Below are 12,352 nucleotides of genomic sequence, written 5' to 3'. Positions count from 1 at the left end.
GTCAATCTACAAGATGCCCAAGAGAAAAGAAGTTCACAGTTGAAGTCGCTAGAGGAGGAACAGCAGCAACTCATCATTAGAGAGTAATGGGACTCAATGTACCCCAAAGGCTCCATTCACCCCAGCAGCCAGGACCCTGCTGCCAGGCAAATAAACTTGGCCCCAGCTCCCTTGGATATTCCTGTCATCCATTTATATCATCTGAAATGTGATGTCCCTTCACATAATTTATGGAAACAGGCAAGGGATATATATGTGGATAATAAGTAAGCAAAGAGACAGAAAGGTGAAACAAATAGATGATATATCAAAATTTTAGAGAAACAACTCTCCACTGGTTTCTACTGGGCACAGGATGTGTTCTGCCTGGTGGCTCCTGAACTGCCATTGCCACCTGGGCCCTAGAGCATTCCTTGGGTCCTGGTGACAGGCAAGGGGACAAGCTGTCCCAGTGGCAGGAGGCAGGTGCGACAGGAGCCCCAATTCCCTGCCTGTCTTCCCCTTTCGCTGCCAGCAAGCAGGAGAATAGCACAACCACACCGACGATGGGGGCTCCATGCCCGTGTGTCCAGCTGCTCTGCTCAGGCACCAGGCAAACGCAGATGAACCACAGCAAACATCTCAAGCAGCAGCTGCTCTGAGAAAGGATGACAGCCCTGGGCAGAGGTGAGGAGGGAACAGCAAAGAAAGCTCAGAGGCCTGGTTACCAAAGAAAAGTTACAAGCCATGGGCTGAATAAGGAGATTAGCCTTTAGCTGGAAGGAAGGAAGCCAGGGAACAGTACAATGACCTAGAGGGAATGTGTGGTAGGAAAATAAACGTACACCTCATTTAAGGAGGGACACGATATTTATGTCCTCAGACGAAAACAAAAACAAACAAAAAACCAAATCCAGAATATAGGACAAAACATGGCCAGGAAAAGCTTACCTCTGAGTAACTGAGATATATATATAAATATAATATATATATATATAATATATGTATATATTTTATGGATAGTGTGAGCCTTCAACTGCACACTCTCTTTTGGCTCTGGTTGCCGGGAAAAGCGCATGTTTTACCTGCAGTCCAACTTCGCTAAGTCAGTAGGACTTTACAGTACAAAGTCCCATGATGAGCTTTCCCTCTGGTTTCAATGTACCACTTTATCTTTCTTTTCTCTACACACTAAATTTTAAAAATCCATCTATGTGTTGCTATTATATTATAGTATTGTAAGCCACACCAAATAATTTTGGGAACAAAGCAGGGCAGAAATATAAACATGGACGCTAGCAGGATTTGAAAATAAAAAAGCAACAACCAGTGAAAGAAACGAGCCTGGAAGGGCCAGGGAAGGACCACGGGCATGAGACGCCAGGCACCTCTGTTCTGGTCCAGACTGAGTGACCAACCACGCAGTGCTAACGCTGAGCTGACTCTCACCTCTCGGCAACCCAGCTGCACCGCATGCCGAAATGGAAGGGTTTATTCAGATCATAGATCAGATCCCCCAGCAAATGTAACAGTTGATGATCTGACATTTGTGCAGCCTGTTTGCACCACCCGCGAGGAGGCTGGAGTCTGTGGCCAGAGTGCCACCCTGCAATTGAGATACTGCTCAAGAAAGGGGGTGCTGGAGACCGAAGAGTAAGTAGAGGTTGCAAGGGTTTTATTATTCCAATGAGGTAAGAGTTGGCTTGGGAGTTGGCAACTGAAAAGTGGAGAGATAGGAATTTGAGCTTCTGCTTTATTGAACTCAGAAGATCCACAGGAGAAAAAGCAAAACTCTCCCTATCAGGACAAAAAGCTGGCTAAAGGCATGCTGTTCAAACCTCAGGGTTTTCGAGAAGCGTGGCTGGGGAGAGGAACCGTGTCCCTGATGGCTCCTCACACACAATGGCCACCCTCCGAGAAATACCAAATGGAAGTCCAGGGCAGCCATCATGTGTCCTGATAACCACAACATGATTACAGCTTTGGGAACACAATTTAGAATGGGTGTCTTGGGGGTGGGTGGAGCCTGCATCGGAGGGAGTGCGGATGTGCAATTAAGTTCCATTTGGATAACCCAAAAGTGTGCCGCACAAATAATATTCACCATGGTGATATGATCCAGTCACGTGCTCATTATTTTCTAAACACATGGTCAGATCAATGGAGCGTATTTGCTGTTTTGGGGCCTGTAAGAACCAGAACACAGACAGAGAAGACTAACATCTTATCCGTGACTCTTTATGGACACAACAAAGATCTATTCTGGTTCATAATAAACTGAACCAAGTTAAATTTTGGTTGAACTTGATCTCATTGCCACTTTAGGCCAAGAAATCTGGGGTTTCTGCAAATAGGCTGAGTAAGGCCAAATAAAAATCAGTATTTCTAACCTCAGAATCAGTGACCACTTTGTCAAAAAATAGTGGGGGGGGGGGGCAGGGTGCATGGGGGCGCCAACCATGGATTGCTGACCCTCAGCACCATATACCTCCTGTCCTGCTTCAGACTGCCTTGTCCTGGGGGTGGGCCAACACAACCCAGTGTCCTGTGTGACCCACAGAGGGACCTGAGAAAAGAGAGCTGAGTGCCTGTCTCTTCGGACATGGAGCATTTCAGAAAGACAATGTCACATAAAGATGCTGGAAGTAGTGGGAAGAACGGGGACATGGGCCAGGAAGGCAGAGTTCAAATCCCCATTGTTCACAGCAGCCTGGCCCTAGAGAAGCATGTGAACCTGCCGGCCCTCTGTTCCTCATGTGTCAAAGGGCGGTACGGACACTGTACCTGGGGCTTGGGCAGCGTGAGTGTCCCTGGCACACTCACCTCCTCTGCCGAGAGCCTGATATGCTACCCCAGGAGGGTCTGAGCCCCTCCAGCCCTCACCTGCCCAGCCGTCTTCTAAGGTGTCTCCCTTAGGAGCCCTCTAGACCTCTGCAATGTTCAGTCCACGTGTGATAAATGGGAGAGAGGGCTGGAGGGGGAAGTGCTGGGATGGGGGCTGGTGGGGGGTGGTTGTCATCTTGTCAACACTCAGCAAGTAGCCCTCTTTCAAAGTACATACACATTCCTCAGTGATTAACAGTGTTTAGGATAATAATGGCAAATTGGGGTCATAATGATACTTCTCCCACTAAAGTGTTTAAGATTAGGAGAGAGTCTTAAATCAGCCTGTCATGGACCCCAAAGGGAACTCCCTGCCCAGAGGGGGACCATGGAGTCAGAAAAGCTTAATTTTTCTGATGCCCTTTTAGGGCTGGGCCCGGCTTGTTATTCCCTTGCAGTGTGTGGGGGGAGGTGTGGGGAACATGCAGGCCCAGGCTCCTGGTGGCACGCTGGCTGCCTCACCCTGTGGGTGGGAGCACAGCCAGAAGGGTCAGGTGGGGTGTTCTCCTACCTGGGTCAGTAGTGCTTCAAAAGGCAGCTATGAGGAATAAGAGCAAAGGTAAAGACATGAAGTAAGAGATCAAGAGATGAGAAGAGGTGGGGGGATCAGCAGAGATGGTTTGGAGGAACTCTACGTATAGAAACCACTGTAATTCCAATGAATGGGTTCGCTCAATATACTGGGGACTCAGCAGAAGTCTGGAACTCTGCTGAGTGAGACACGAGGAGACAAGGTACAGGGACACGAAAGTGTGCTCCTGGAGATCATGGGTCACTGGAAAGACTCAGGGTGGAATTCCTGGACCTGACACCAGGACTGCCTAAAGCAAAACCAGTCAAACCTCATTAGTTCACCACTCTACAAAAAATGAATACAGAGGTGCCTGATTCACATAAGCACTATGAAATCTGTAGTAGATAAAGCTTTTTTTCTTTTTCTTTTTTTTCCCCCTTACTGTTGGAACATTTCTACATTTCTTCTAAATTTGCCTATGATTTTCAAGTGTGGGAACCATTTCAAGTCTAACATAGAACTCAGTATTAGAAACACGTGTGACCCAGGCTGCCTCTGGCTGGTCACTCACAACCCCACTGAAAGACCCCCAGAGTGTCTCCTTAGGAAATCAGTGGGCTAGGACAGGTGAGGCATTGCCCCATCTTGGTTTTAAAAGTACATGCTTTCTGAGGGCCTTCTCATCTCCCAAAGAGCTCCAAAATTAACTGAAATATATGTTTTGTAGCAACAATTCTACTTTTCAAAGTTTTGGAAACCTGAATATTTCCAGCTAAATTAGAAATATGCTGAATCCTATAGAAGTGTGGGAGGACAGGGTGTAAGTGACCTGGCAAAATAATTCAACCCATTTGCAATACCTGCCAAAGATAAAACATTCTCAAATTATTGCCTGAGATCTGTTGGAATCAATGTTTCTGACAGTCACAAGCAATTTATCAAAAACTGTTCAGGAATCTTTTCTTTAGCTGTATTTTATTTCCTATCCCCTAAGTGATGAGCAGATATTGATTAAGATGGTCCACATACATTATCCCAGATTTTTTAAGTTTTTAGCAAGTGTCAAAACAAAGAATAACATGAATGGTTCTATAGGAAATGTGTTCCCATTGTTATTTTCATACACTTTCAGTTATTAAAAAAAAAAAAAAAACAGCCTTCTTGAGTGACTCTAGTTCTGAACTTACATAATTTTCTAATCCTGTTAAGAAATTTTCAAACTGAAATATGTCAATATACATTTCCATATGCATGTAGGACTCTATGTTAATTAAATTCCCGTTCAATAAACAAATATTGGCAACCCCCAGGGGATCGGCACTGTGCTGGGTGCTAAGACGACTCTCCTTGCCAGGCATGACAGAGGGTAACGTTTCCAAGGAAGGATAATTGAACAATCTGCATGGCCTGAGCTACATGACTCAACTGTTCTGGATGTAGTACCAACAGTTCTCGTGGAGCACTGCTGGAGAAAGGGAGTCGTCATTATAGACAGAAGACAGGACCTCGCCTGGCCGCCCCTGCTTCCTCGGCTGGCCGCAGACCCTGGGGCCTCAGCCTTCCCTGCTATGGTTGTGCCATTGAGCCAGTGGCACTGGAAGATAACGTAATAAAGCTTTTCCAGAGTCTGCCATCCTTTTTTTATTAAAAACTGAGTTTTATCTGTAGGACTTTATAACCTTGAGAAACAAACACGTCACATTAGCCCTTTCCTCAAGAGATCAAAAAGTACGTATTTCTGTCTGTTTCCATCTAAAACAAAGCAAAAGGAAAATGTTACGATGAAATGAACTGAGAAGGAGCAGAGCGACTAGCAAATATGAAGTAGAAATAATACCTGGGTGAGATTCTGAACATCTGAACCCAGGCAGCAGCTCAGGATTGGAAAATACATGGGCGGACCCTGGAGAGAACAGAAGAAGTGGGATCATTAGTGTCTGTCACAGGTTGGGAGCAGAAAAGAGGAAAAGTGTCCCAGGGCCTCAGCGGGTGGCCCGGGGGTGGGGGGGTTCATGGCAGGGAGGAACTCTCTCAGGCAGGAAAATCCTGTCTTTGGTTTTTGAGGTTAATTTTCAAGACGAAGTGCCCTGTACCTCATTCTTTGGGACATTTCCCCCCAGAGTACTTTGAATGGCTCAGGCGAGTACATGTCCTGCTGTAGGAATCTGGGTGCACAATGCACGTGATGTGCCTGAGTGAGCCTGAGTCTCACTCATATAGTCTGTACATAGTTGCATGAGTACGTGTGTGTGTATATATATCTTAATTTCAAATTAACGCCATTGTATTCCCCCCAAAGTAAAGTCAAATCGACTCTTCATGAAGTTGTGTGGCACACTTTCTGTAGTACCTCCCACGGATCAAGTGTGCTGTTCCCGTGTAAGAAGCCAGAGCACATAAAACTGGAGAGGTGATGTGTGATGTGGAAAAGAAGGCTGGAGAGAAAGATGCTGATCCATGTGCAAAGGGAAAAGACCAGAATGCCAGGGAAGAGGAAGGGCCATGCTATGGACTGTGGGGTTCAACCTGGAAAGCTCAGGGAGTGGCAGGCTGGCCAAATACTGCTGCATGAGGGAGAAAGGCATGACAGGGTCGAGAAGAATGAGGATGGAAGCTACAGACTGCATACCCCCAAATTCATGTTGAAAGCCTAACCCCCAATGTGAGGGTATCTGGAGGTAGAGGAGGGAGGTGATGGGGTCATGAGGGTGCAGCTCCCACGATGGCATGAATGCCATTTAAGTAGAGACACTGAGAGCATGCATCCTCTCTCTCCATGCCATGTGAGGAAACTGTGCAAAGGTGGTCATCTGCAAGCCAAGAAGATAGCCTTCAACAGAAATCACATCTGTCATCACCCCGATCTTGGACTTCTGGCTCCAGCACTGTGAGCAATAAACGTCAGCTGTTGAAGCCCCCAGCCTGTGGGATTATGTTACCGGGGTGCAAACAGATGAAAAATGGATTGGGAAGTGGAATCACCATCAGCCAAGTATACTGTGAAGGACTCGGTGGGAGGCAATTGGGCAAACCTACAGGATTCCTTTGAGACTTTTCCTTTCAGCATTGGGGGGGGGCGGTGATCATAAACCACAGGGGGACAAGCGGAGGCACTTGCAGTGTCAAGCAGAGCACACCTGACGTCTGGGGTTTGGATCACAGGGAGAGGTGAATGATTCAGGAAGCCATGGAGGTAGGAGGGGCCCAGCACCAGGCTGGGAAGTCACCTTGTAAGAGGGCAAGAGATATCAGGTCCTGGAAGTCTGTAAAGGAAAGTAAGTACAGGAGCACCCAGAGAAGCCTCTGTTCGGCTCCCTGATTCACTCAGCAAATACCATGCCAGCCACTTGGAAGATGTGGCAAATGTGGGGTGAGGACAAGAGCAGAAAACCATCATCTAGAGGAATGGCGAGAAGCAAAAGGCTAACAGAGTCCAGAGACAGAAAGCCTAGGCAGTCGAGAAGACAGTTGGAGCCTTTAAATAATGTTTGAAGCTCTTTAATTTAAACATGAAGCTTATCGCTTCTCGGCCTTTTGGCTAAGATCAAGTGTAAACATGAACCTCTCCTCTCGCCTTTCCATCAACTCTGAGGTCCTGGTCTGGGCCCCTCAAATCTTCTGGGAGCACAGCAGGAATGACCCTAAGAGCAGAGGTACCACCTCATTGAGCACTGAGCATGCTCTGAATCTCTCTCCACATCGAACCCTCCCAGCAAACCCACCAGGGAGGTACAGATATCACCCCTCCTTTCCCAACGAGGGAGCTGAGGATAAGCAAGATTCCGAAATTTGACTGGGTTTGGCGTCAACAGAGACAAAGTAATGAAATCCAAATTTCCCAGAGCCCCAACTCTAACCTCTAGTTAACACTTTCTGTGCTATTAGGAGTTCCCATGCCCCTGTTAGAATCCACAGGCTGACCTCATGTCCCTGGAAGAACCGAAGGCTGTGTTTAACTCAGGCCACATTAGCCACAGAGCTGTGCCCTGGGGCCATACCCATTCACTGAGCCGTCCGTCTGAGGTCTGCAGAGGTATCCTACCTACCCTGTGGATCTATGTTACTCCAGATCGACAGTAACACAAGGCAAGAAACAGCCTTACCCACTTGGTCCACCAAATTAGGGCTTACAGACTAGAAGCCTTCTGGTTTATAAACATGTTTTGACCAGTGCTGTATTTTATTTAAATATTAAATGTGAATGTTTCTAGGTAGGATATGTGCTCTCTCATTCCATCCCCCCCATCCTGCCCCCAGCAGCTTCCCACATTCCAGCTACTGTCTGCGTACTGAAGGTACTTGAGTTGACCACCCCTGATTAATGTTGACCTATTCATAATCATTTTATTATGTACTTAATGTAATTCATCAGTCCGTTTTTTATGGCTGAATAATATTTCATTTATTTATTTATCCATCCATCCATCTGTCCGTCCGTCAATGGGCAGTTGGGCTCTTTCCATAATTTGAGATATTATGTAGATATCTGTAGAAAATGCTGCTGTAAGCATCGGGGTGCATGTATCCCCGTGAATTAGTATTTTTATATTCTCTGAGTAAATGCCCAGTAGTACAATTACTGGATCATAGGACAGTTCTCTAACTTTTTGAGGAACCTCCATACTGTTTTCCACAGTGGCTGCAGCAGTTTTCATTCCCACCAACAGTGCATGAGGGTTCCCCTTTCTCCACATCCTCACCAACACCTGTTATTTCTTTTATGGTTGATTTTAGTCATTCTGGCAGGTGTGAGGTGGTATCTCACTGTGGTTTTGATTTGCATTTCCCTGATGATCAGTGATGTTGGGCATCTTTTCATATGTCTGTTGGCCATCTGTATGTCTTCTTTAAAAATATGGAATGCTTCATGAATTTTCATGTCATCCTTGCGCAGGGGCCATGCTAATCACTGCATCATTCCAATTTTAGTACATGTGCTGCCGAAGCAAGCACCAGACTAATCGTTTAAAACACTTCAGAGATCTGGAGACAAAAGATTTGTTTATCCCTACAACTGGCTTCTGGTGCGATGAGCAAACTGTATACTATCTGGGATTTGTGGACAATGCGGGGAAGGGAGATAATAAAATGCTTAAGACCTCTTTTAACTTCTAGCTGTGTTCTGATACCAGGAAATGATCTGGAAGCAAAAGAGCAGAATCAAAACTGGATCTGTCTTCTGGAAACAAGGGATGGCATTACTCAAGTGCCTGCTATGCTGCTAGAAACGGGCAGTCTTGGGTCCTCCCAGCAAGGTCCTGAGGCTGCCATACAAGAGCACATGCACACCAAGGGAAGAGGGCAAGGCTGTGCTAGTTGGTGCAGTCAGGCCTCTGGGGAACCACAGCCCACACTCTCACCACCAACACCCCCAGGTCTATTCTGATGGCTGCAATTCAGCACAGCTCTCCACTGCCTCCAGCAAAGCCAGGCCGAAGATTCACTCCAGGTGCAGGTGTGTCTGAGATGTCCCCTTCCTGTGTCTACCCTACATACCCAGCTCTGTGTACAGGGGGATAATGGAAGTGACTCCACTGAATACAGTTGCTTAGAAGACCAAGACTTCAAGCGCATGGCTCTTGGCCAAGTGCAGACTGGCCTTGTGTGTAGTCTGCTTATGAGTTTAAGCCTGGTGTGTTGGGGGCAGCTGCAAAGAGGTGGGGTCAGGGTCCCTAGAGTTCACTGTGGGGGAAGCACATGGCCATGAGGAGACATGCTACTGTGGATTGGTCAGAGAGCTCCAAATCAGGGGCGGTTTATTCCACAGACAAACCCTATGGATCATTACCTTGTGGTTCAAAATGCAGAGTTTTTCAGGCGGAGGTTGGCAGAAGGTGGAGCTGTGTATCTTTGTTCATTTATTCAGACAATAATGATTCATTGGTCCTTAGTACGGAATTAGAACTACACAGTCCCCAAGGCTCCTCTCAAGGGTTACTTTCTTCTTGAACTGTTTCCCGACTCCTCCATCCACTTGTATCCTCAAAACTCAGCACCTTCACTGGGGCACAATCACTGCTGAAATGCTTGCTGTCGGGGGGACCCTCCTCCTGTGACTCACACCTTTGTGTAATCCCTCCCCAGTAAGTCTGCAGGACTTACTGACTCGCTTCTGGTGAATCTAACATGGAGAAGGGAAGGGATGGCACTCTGAAGATAAAGTTATAAAAAGAATGGCCTTCATCTTCCACCCCCACCCTCAGAAACTTGCTCCAGGAGAAGCAAGCTACCATGTTGTGAGCAGCAGTATGGGGAGGTCCACAGGGCAAAGAACTGCTGTCTCTGGTCAGTGACCAGTGAGACCTGAGGCCTGTCTACTACCACAAGAGTGCGCTTGAGCCCTGAGATGGTAGCAGCCTTGTCCTTGTCCTCAGAGACCCTGAACCAGGCTCACCTACCTGAGCCTCTCCCAGAGTCCTGACCACATAAACTGTGAGATAACAAATGTTTGGCGCTTTCAGATATCAGGTTTTGGGGTAATTTGTTACATAGCAATAGATAACCAATACAGATTTCTAGATGAATAATGCCAAGTTAACTGGGTTGTCCCACTTTACAGTCTAAAAATGTGTGCCAGTCATGACATTCAACTCCCCACTGGCTCAGAGGTCCAGGATCCCTCCCACCCTGGCATCCCCTGACAGCACCTTACGCTTCTCACTGCTGTGCTTGTCCCTGACGCCCAGCTGGAGCCGAGGCCGAGAGAGAGAGAGGCCCCTTGAGACTCAGCTCCTTCATCACAGCTCCAGAAACTGGCAAGCTGGGGATGTGCCACCATACATACCAGAGATGGAGGGAGCTGAGACCGAACAGCGCACAGTGACCCCTGGTCAGCTTATGCTGCCTCCAGAGCTCATCACTCGCTGGCACTCAAGACAACTGGGGGGCATGGACTCCACTCGACCTGGTCACCAGGCAGGGCATGGCAGTCCACCTGAGCCAGAAGCAGCTGAGCCCCCAGAAGGCAGAGTCTCAGCTTCCACTGCCCTCAGCCAGACCCAGTCACAGGGATGTGGCCTCAGCTGCCACCCCTGATACTGCAGGGCAGCAGGCCTTCTGACACAAAAGACAGGCTCTCCAGCCTGCGGACCTCATTCAGCCAGGGAACTCCACACCAAAACTGGTAAGTAGGTTTTTGGATTCAACTGCCCTGACTGACCAGAGGGTGAAACTCTGCCCCTAGGCAGGTTTGAGCCAGTTGCCATGACAACTAACTCAGACACCTAGAATTGCCTTTCCTTTGAGAACACTGAAGGCAGGGCTGGAGCCAGCCCATGATGCCAGCTCCCTCTCCATGTTAGCTTAGCGGCATCATTGCCTTCCCTGCTTCCCTGGCCAAGGTCAACCCAATGAGCCAAGACAGTTTTCACTGATTTGTTATTGTGGGGAGCAGTGGGGGGCGGGGCGCTTCTGCTCTGCCCTCTTAGAGATCCCTCTCTCCTCTCTCCCATCAGCCCCTAGCACCTCCCAGACAGCCCTCTGCTCCACGTTACCCTTTCCTATTTTGCAAAGAAAACCTTGGAAAATCTCCACTTACCAATTCCAAACAACACAAAGATGAATGAGAGACATTCCCTGGCCATGCCCAGGGTTATGGAAAAGCTTAAGAAGAAACAATTAATTTTGTTTTAGCAGGTGGGGCTGGGGTGGGTGGATTAAAGAGACACACAGACAAAATATATGTTTACCCTCAGCTCTGAAGGCCAGGAGACGATTTTCCCAAGACAGAAGCTGAAAACAAGGACAGTCAAGGCAGGAGCAGCCACATAGAGCAGAGCAAAGGCACAGAAAGCACGGAAGGCAGGCATGGGTGAAGAACAACCTTGATATTGGGATAAGAATCCAAGAGAACCAGATGAGGATTGGGGAGGGGGGAAGCGGGGCTGGGGGGTGGGGCAGTGCGGCTGGAAACATTAGCTGTCACTACTTTGCAAGAGACTCTGAATTCCCTGCAAGGGATTTGAGGGTCAGCTGTTTTCAAATACTGGAGATCTCTTTACAGACCACTTCTGTTCTGAGGACCTCAGAACCCAATACTGGGAACCTATTGATAACATTACCCCAAATTCCTTCTGGTCCTTTCCTAGAGAATCTGCACTCTTATTCTCCACCAGGGAAGTCCACACTGGAATTAATGAATGGGACACAGTCCTTGATGCTCCTGGGGGAATACTGACTGAGGATTGTCAAATCCAGAGAAAAAGTCACTGTATATGTAAATGTATGAAGATTCCCAAAGCCCTCGATCAGGTGGATTGACAGAATATCACCTATGGAATGGGACAGGCAGCTGTCGAGTCACACAAAGGGTGGAGAACAAAGCGAATGTTGCGTTCAGACAGCTGATTTGGGAATGGTAAGGAAAGCCATTTACTTATCACTTTACATGTCAAATTTCACTGCTGATATTTGTTGCCATAGTGTTTGTTTTAATTTTGTTCCCCGAATTCATTTGCCATTGGATTTAGTAACTGGCCCATGTACTTCCAGCTGGTAAGCATCTCATACAGGCCAGACAGTGTGCTCTGCCTGCAGCCCAGCCAAGGGGTGGCTTCCATCCTCAGGACCAGCAGAAAGGCGATTCTGGTTCTCACGGCCTCCCAGGGAGGGGCTCTGCTCAGCCGGCGCCCACAACAGGCACGGATACTATATTCATTCATCTCTCTTCAGCCCAACACAGATCTATGTGGCACTCCTCACAGTGAATATGACAGTCAATGGTTCCCTCTGTTTGGACATCTGCAAGCAAGGCTTTTATTCAAATAATGTTCCAGCAGCTTCGGGGGCCTGTGCGTCCCAAGCAGAGCCGTGCCAGCTCGCTGGGTGCCCCTCACACCTGACCTGCTGCAGCAGCCTCCCTCAACTGCACTGGGCCAAGGTGATGCTTGAGTTATCAGGCTGAGGCCTAGTGTGGTGTGGCCTGTGCCACAATCCACAGAAACCAGGGCCATTGAAAGCACTTTCTCGGAAAAGCTG

At 47.8% G+C, this 12,352-nt stretch overlaps 1 long non-coding RNA gene and 1 other non-coding gene across 2 annotated transcripts in view; both read right to left on the bottom strand.

Annotated features, from left to right (window-relative positions):
* Positions 1 to 12,352, bottom strand: part of LOC130543150 (uncharacterized) — a 121,762-nt gene that overhangs the window by 52,254 nt on the left and 57,156 nt on the right. Inside the window, exon 2 of the long non-coding RNA XR_008958254.1 lies at positions 5,214 to 5,279. This is a non-coding gene — a long non-coding RNA (uncharacterized LOC130543150). The remainder of the gene's footprint in view (positions 1 to 5,213; positions 5,280 to 12,352) is intronic.
* LOC113247649 (U6 spliceosomal RNA) lies at positions 8,226 to 8,329 on the bottom strand. Its single transcript, XR_003313329.1, has one exon. It is a non-coding gene; the product is annotated as a U6 spliceosomal RNA (small nuclear RNA).

The sequence above is a fragment of the Ursus arctos genome, unplaced genomic scaffold (assembly GCF_023065955.2).
Source record: "Ursus arctos isolate Adak ecotype North America unplaced genomic scaffold, UrsArc2.0 scaffold_8, whole genome shotgun sequence".
Lineage (NCBI taxonomy): Eukaryota > Metazoa > Chordata > Mammalia > Carnivora > Ursidae > Ursus > Ursus arctos.
This window is presented reverse-complemented; position numbering and strand designations above follow the sequence as displayed.